This window comes from Micropterus dolomieu, linkage group LG01 (assembly GCF_021292245.1).
Source record: "Micropterus dolomieu isolate WLL.071019.BEF.003 ecotype Adirondacks linkage group LG01, ASM2129224v1, whole genome shotgun sequence".
Taxonomy (NCBI): domain Eukaryota; kingdom Metazoa; phylum Chordata; class Actinopteri; order Centrarchiformes; family Centrarchidae; genus Micropterus; species Micropterus dolomieu.
In genome coordinates, this window is record NC_060150.1 from 48,655,132 (window position 1) to 48,662,567 (window position 7,436).

The 7,436-nt window shown below is 45.3% G+C and overlaps 1 protein-coding gene across 1 annotated transcript in view; it reads left to right on the plus strand.

The window, feature by feature from the left end:
• LOC123968058 (NACHT, LRR and PYD domains-containing protein 12-like) overlaps positions 1-7,436 on the plus strand; it is a gene marked incomplete at its 3' end in the record, with an annotated part of 261,415 nt that overhangs the window by 140,288 nt on the left and 113,691 nt on the right. The window lies entirely within an intron of this gene.

The window sequence follows — 7,436 nt, forward strand, 5'->3', positions numbered from 1 at the left end:
GATCAGGACAAAGGCTCGTCAGCTGACTGGCTAACGAGACAGTAGATTATTTAAAGGTGTCCTTTCTACTCCGACGCAGAGCTTCAGTAAACCTGGACGGTGACACACGGACGCTCAGCTGCTCTGTACTGCAGGAAACTGTCTGCAGCTCTTTAAAACATGTCTCACCATAAAAGACCATCATTTATTACCTTGCTTTAATGTGAATCTGAGATATTTCATCGGATTTATGATTAAAAGGGAAAATAAGAGACTTGATCTCAGCTGAAGGAGCTGAGGGGTTGCTGGTTTGAGTCCAGAGTGAAACCTCTTCGCTGTCACGCTGCTGCTTCGTCCACGCTGTGTGTGCGTAGAGGTGTATGTATGCGCGGTGAGTCACCCCGGGGAGGTGCTGGAGTGTGTGCTGAAGAGCCTTACATAAATCTAAGGGTGGTAACATTTGTTTACATAACGTCTGATGACGAATATGGAAACCTTTCTATATGTCCTGCTGGCAGTCGGCGTGTTGTTGTGGTGTTTGTGAAGGCGTCGGAGAAGCTGAGCTCTCCTGGTCACGCAGCAGAGCTTCAGACCTGAGCGCGCTCGTCGTGTCTCACTGACCCACCGCAGGGTCGGCTTTGTTTGCTGTCACGTTTCTGTTAGTCAGCCTCGTTTATATGAAGGGGGTGGACACAATAACAGAAACACCTCTCTCACAGCATCAGACTGACTTAGTTTGGACAGGTGTTCCTAATAAACTGGACACTGGAGTGTGTAGGAAAGTGTTTAAATGCTCTTTAAGATCAAATGAGACCAAAACATAAACTGAACAAACAGATTTTTAACAGTTTTCAGGTTAATGATGACTGATGGCCATCGGCTCCCCTGGACAAGTCGAGAGCTGCTAAGAAAGGCCTCATTTCAAAAGTGTTTTGGTCGACGGCGAGCGTAGTTACGTCAGTAGTTGACGTTACGCGTGGCTGTAATAAACACGACGTCTGGGTTCAAACCAGATACGAAACCAGTCACATGGACCTGAGGACCACTGATCTTAGAAAAAGAGGCCCTCAGGAATGTGATTCAAGCGGGCAAGTTGCTTCCAGCCATGTCTCCGCACGTTATGGGAATATTCAGCAGATCAGACATGAGTACGCTACGTCAGAACTTATTAGGCAAAAGTGTTTCCATCTCCCATTTAGCGCCTTTACTCTTTGTCGACAAAAACCACCTCAAGCGAGCGAAAAAATTCAGGATTATTCTTTTTGAATTTTGCCGTTTCATCAACCTTTTCTGATGCGATGCTTCAAAATGCGCATAAAGAAACGCTGATGGAGAAGCGGCCACTGCCGGTCCTGTGTGTCGCCATTTTGTTTTCTCTGCAGAGAGCGATGACACATAACTTTGTAATGGTGAACCAGCTCTTAGTATGCTGCTATAGGCCTCTAGACTGCCGGGAGACTTCCCATGATGCACTGAGGTCTTCTCTCCTCCTCTTTCTCTGAGACTGTCTGCACCAGAAAAACGACAATACGGGGGGTTTGTTTTTTATTATGACCCACATTTACATTTGCAGCGCCCTCTAGTGGCCGTACAACGATAGCAAAGGAGGAAGTCGGGTGACGGGGGTCAAACCCCCGACCTTCTGTCAGGACAACGGTGTGAAACCAATTAAATGTTGAGCTTTGACTTAAAAAGCGTTACTGACTTCCGTCACATGACACTTTGCTTACTTTAACCCAAACCACACACCTAACCAAACGTCGACGGTTTCACAACATGAACCACGTGTTTACTGTCCCATAATGCATCTTACTAACTGGCCTCCTTTCATCCCCTGTAGTCTTGTGTTTTTCTACTCGCTCTCCTCGCTCCTTCTGCGTCTGACTCTCTCACCCCCGCCCCAGTTGATGGAGGCAGACGGCCGCCGACCCCGAGTCTGGGTTCAGGTCAGGGGGGTTTTCTTTGCCTCTGTGCTCAGGTGTTTGCTCATGGTGGGCTCTGCTGGGTTATAATCTCACAGAGTCCGGTCTAGACCTGCTCTATACGAACAGTGTGCACTGAGATAACTTCTATAAACATAATGTTTCTGTTTCTCTGTTGCCTCTGGCTGAATATTCTCTGCATGAACTGCAATCTATTGGTATTATCCTGTTAATGCATGTGTGATGATGATGATCTCTCTCCTTGTTTTGTAATCTGTCTTCACTTCTTTCCCATCGTGTCCTTTCCAAACTCTCCCTCTGTTTTCTGTTTTCCAATGAATATTTTTCTCTCCCTGACGCCACTTCCTAAAGACATCGCCTCTGGCCCTGTGTGAGATCTGGACCAGGCCTTTTGTCTGAGGCGGCTGTCAGTTCCGATGTGTTTCCCAGACCTGAAACTCTCACACACACACAGGTCAGAGAGAAAAGTGACTCAGCTCTCCCAGTGGACCCATACACTTTCATTACTGGGCTCACACACACATCTTTCCTCTCATTCATAACTCTCTGTTTTTTTCCCCTCCTCGTGGCTTTTAAAGGAACAGTCCAACATTTGGTTCTCGCATGTTTCATTATACTGAAATACAAATGACAGCTGTGGCCACAGTGCATGATGGGTAATCACGACATGGTGTGCATGGATCCCACAGAAGCGTTTCAGCAGCGGAGGGTGAAGCCTCCCCCACGTTGTTGACCTGTTGTTGACCTGTTGTTGACCTGTTGTTAATTTGTCCTTCTGAAATACATTTTATTACCACGGCTTTAAGTTTTAGTCACAGACCGTATATAAGAAGTGAGCGTGGTCATGGCGACGTCACCTGGTGATTTGTGGACTGCCGTTTTGAAGCCTCGAGTTTGGCCGATAGGGCCCCGCCATGTTGAGTTTTTGCAACCACAGCTAACATCCGTGTGCGGAGCTAGCTAGCTTGCTTAGCTAGGTGCATCTGTAATTCACGTTAACTGTCATTTTAACAGGGCTGATAACTTTGTCTTAAAACTAAGTGTTCTCACCAGAGAAAGTGAACAGCCGACTCCTAATAAGCTTTTTCAACGGCGATGGTTAAATTTACACATCGCCGTGGGTATGAGTCACTCTAGCCTGGGTGACAGGTCGCCATGGTAACGACTTGTCAATCACAGATAATCCCGCCCTAAAGCCTCCCCTGCTTCCTGGTCTCTGTTCCTCTAAATGGGACCATAATTTACTAAATGAACATCATGCTGTGTTGAAGAAGACTTGAAACTAGCGACTGAGACCAGAAACTCATCAGGAAAGTGTTTACTGAGGGAATAAATCAGCTGAGAAGTAGAAACATTTTAACATTATTTCTAATGGAGTCGCCCCCTGCTGGCCGTTCGATAGAACGCAGGTTTAAGGTGGCTTCACATCTCAGACCGGAAGCTTCCCGCGTCATTTTAGTAGAGACAATAAGACATTTTCTATATTATCTGTAATCTACTTTATAGCGCTGTGAAGTGGGAGGAGCCACTCGTTCCTGATGTGTGGTCCAAATTTTCAATCACTGTTTCAAGGTTACTGAACATAGAAACCCTCCTGGATAATGTTACAATCAGAATCAGGTTTTTCCCATCACTTTGCACTGTGCATTTATAGGTCTAAATACTACAATACCCATGAGCCTCAGCTGCTGGTGCTTTGGAGAAGAAACCCGTCAGAGGTGTGATTCCAAAAGGTTTAGTCTGTGACTTTGTGATCGGATCAGGTCGCCTCTGCTGCTGAATTCATTCAAAATCGACTCCTAAAATCTGTTTCTCTTTCACTGCCATTAGGAAAACACGTCACAGGAAGCTCTGTGACTGGATGTTTCTCACCGAAATGCATCGTGGGAACACAGCTGTGAGTCCGTGTTGACAACAAATAACAAACAAACAACAAGTTTAATATTCTCTTTAAACCGTCCTCGTACCTGCTTACAGCCGCATCACAGTGTGTTATAAAGCACTTATTACATGTTTACAAGTTTCTGTCCCTGCAGGATGATTTTCATGGAGAGAAACTAAAGTCTCTCTGGAAGGAAGGAGGTCGATCAGAAATCTGAAGGAGAATAAAAAGATCAGCAGGAATGTATAATCTACACGAGCTGCAGGAAGCGAGCTGCTGCCTCTGCTCTGCATGTCTGCGGGACGCTGACGATATCCACATGTCCTCTTTATAAAGTGAAGGATTAAAGCCCAGCTCTGTTTGTCCTCTCCGGGCACCTGTCATGTAAATACAACTGGAGTAGTTTACATATCTCTTACTTTCACTGCCTGTCCACTTCATTACTCTGCTCCCTCTGCTGCTCTCTCTCTCCTTCTCCTTTCTGTTTACATCTCTCTATCTATCTATCTGCTCTGTCTATCTCTCTCTCTATTGATCTCTCTCTCTCTATCTATCTATCTATCTATCTATCTATCTATCTATCTATCTATCTGCTCTGTCTATCTCTCTCTCTATCGATCTATCTCTCTATCGATCTATCTCTCTATCTCTCTCTATCTCTCTCTCTATCTATCTATCTATTTATCTGCTCTGTCTATCTCTCTCTATCTATCTATCTCTCTATCTCTCTCTATCTATCTATCTATTTATCTGCTCTGTCTATCTCTCTCTATCGATCTATCTCTCTATCTCTCTCTATCTATCTATCTATCTGCTCTGTCTATCTCTCTCTCTATCGATCTATCAATCTCTCTCTCTCTCTCTCTATCGATCTCTATCTGCTCTCTCTCTCTCTCTCTCTATCTATCTATCTGCTCCGTCTCTCTCTCTCTATCGATCTATCTCTCTCTTTCTATCTATCTGCTTTCTCTATTTATCTCTCTCTGTCTATCTCTCTATCTCTCTCTATCTATCTATCTATCTATCTATCTGCTCTCTCTCTCTCTCTCTCTATCTATCTATCTATCTGCTCTCTCTATCTCTCTCTCTCTATCTATCTCTCTCTGTCTATCTCTATCTATCTGCTCTGTCTATCTCTCTCTCTCTATCGATCTATCTCTATCTATCTTTCTCTCTATCTCTCTTTCTGTCTATCTTCTCTGAATTGGAAACCATCTGTTTGTGTTCAGTGAAAGATGGATTGGAGATCACAGAGTGGGACTTTGGCAGTCTTCCTCCTCCTCCTCCTCCTCCTCCTCCTCCTCCCCCTCCTCTTCTTCTTCTTGTGTTTATAATAATACTCAGTCTTGGAGGAATCTGTCCCACCCCACGGAGACAAACACCACTGCTTTAAAGGTCACATTTTCTCACGTACAGGTGCACAGGATCTCGCTCTGCAGAGACTTTCACGTCTCGGCGAGTCGGTCAGCTGGAATATTTCTTGTGGTTAATAAACTAAAATATGTAACAAAAACTATGAAGGTCCTTTAAGAGTGTTTGGAAGTTGAACCCCGGATGTTGGCTGAAGTCTAATTACAGTCAGATATAATGGATCTAATCATATTGAGCATCAGTCTGATCTTCTGCAGGCGGAAACAAACTGAGGCTTTTCTTTCCATCCTCTGCAGGAATCCCCCCAAAACATCAGAGCTGGAAACTTTCTGCAGCTGGAAACTTTCCCACCAGGAAACAACAAAATACAGCTCTGCAGAGGCCATCACAGCGTCTGTGTGTGTGTGTGTGTTGCACGCTATAGTTACGCTGCGTATTTACTGCAGCGTCTGTCTGCAGGGTCAGACGGGACGCTTCACCTCGCCTCACCCGGCTGCAGCTTGAGTTTAAGTCGAAAAAACTAAAGAAAGAAAAAACAACAGCAGTCAGTGTGATGACATCATCAGGTTGGATGACATCACGCCACCAGGTCTGCTGACCTGCTCGAGAGGAAGGAGGAGGAGGCGGAGCTTCACCAGATTCACACTGGGGTCACCGTAACGTCTGTCTGTCTGCTGCGTTCAAGGACGTTCAGACGTTTGAAGGTTCGTTTGCCTGAACAGAGAAGATAAAAAAACAAATTCACGTCGTAGGAGAGGAGGAAAAGGAAAGGAGGGGAAAGTAATTAGGAGAAGAGGAAATCATAGGAAGGAAGGAAGGAGGCAAGGAGGTGAGGAGCTGACATAAAGGAGATTTAAAAAAGAAACGAGGAGAGGACATGAGGCGATAGGAGACCATGAGAGAAGAGGATAAAAGAAGAGGAGAGGAAAGAAGAAGATGAGGAGAGGCGTTAGGAGAGGACAGCACAGGTTACGATAGAGAGAGATGAAAGGAGGGTAAACAACAGAGCGAAGGAGGTGAGAGGAGGTCTGCTGTGGTCCGGTGAGAGGCTGAAGCCCTTCCTGTGACTCCTCTGTGGGAAGAGAGAGCGAGGTGACCCTGCACAGCGAGGACCTCTGAGACTCAACAGTCTAGACACAGTTAATACCAGGGATTAACACACACACATAGACACACACACACACAGAAACACACACACACACACACACACACATAGACACACACACACAGAAACACACATAGACACACACACAGACACACACACACAGAAACACACATAGACACACACACACACACACACACATAGACACACACATAGAAATACACATAGACACACACACACAGAAACACACATAGACACACACACATAGAAACACACACACACAGAAACACACATAGACACACACACACATAGACACACATAGACACACACACAGAAACACACATAGACACACAAACAAACAGATACACACACACACAGACACTCTCACACACACACACAGACACACACACACAGACACACACACAGAAACACACACATAGACACACACACACACACAGAAACACACACACAGACATAGACACACACACAGAAACACACACACACACACAGACACACACAGATACACACACACACACACAGAAACACACACACAGACACACACACACACACACACAGACAGACACACACAGAAACACACACATAAACACACACAGACACACACACACAAAGAAACACACACATAGACACACACATAGACACACACACACACAGACACACACACACACACAGAAACACACACATAGACACACACAGACAGACACACAGACACACATAGACACACACACAGAAATACACACAGTCACAGACACACACATAGAAACACACACAGACACACAGACACAGAAACACACATAGAAACACACACAGACACACACACACACAGACACAGACACACACACACACAGACACAGACACACACACACAGACACAGACACACACACAGACACAGAAACACACACAGACACACACACACACAGAAACACACACAGACACAGACACACACATAGAAACCCACACAGACACAGACACACACATACAGACACAGACACACACATAGAAACACACACAGACACAGACACACACATAGAAACACATACAGACACAGACACACACACAGAAACACACACAGACCCAGACACACACATAGAAACACACACAGACACAGACACACACACAGAAATACACACAGTCACACACA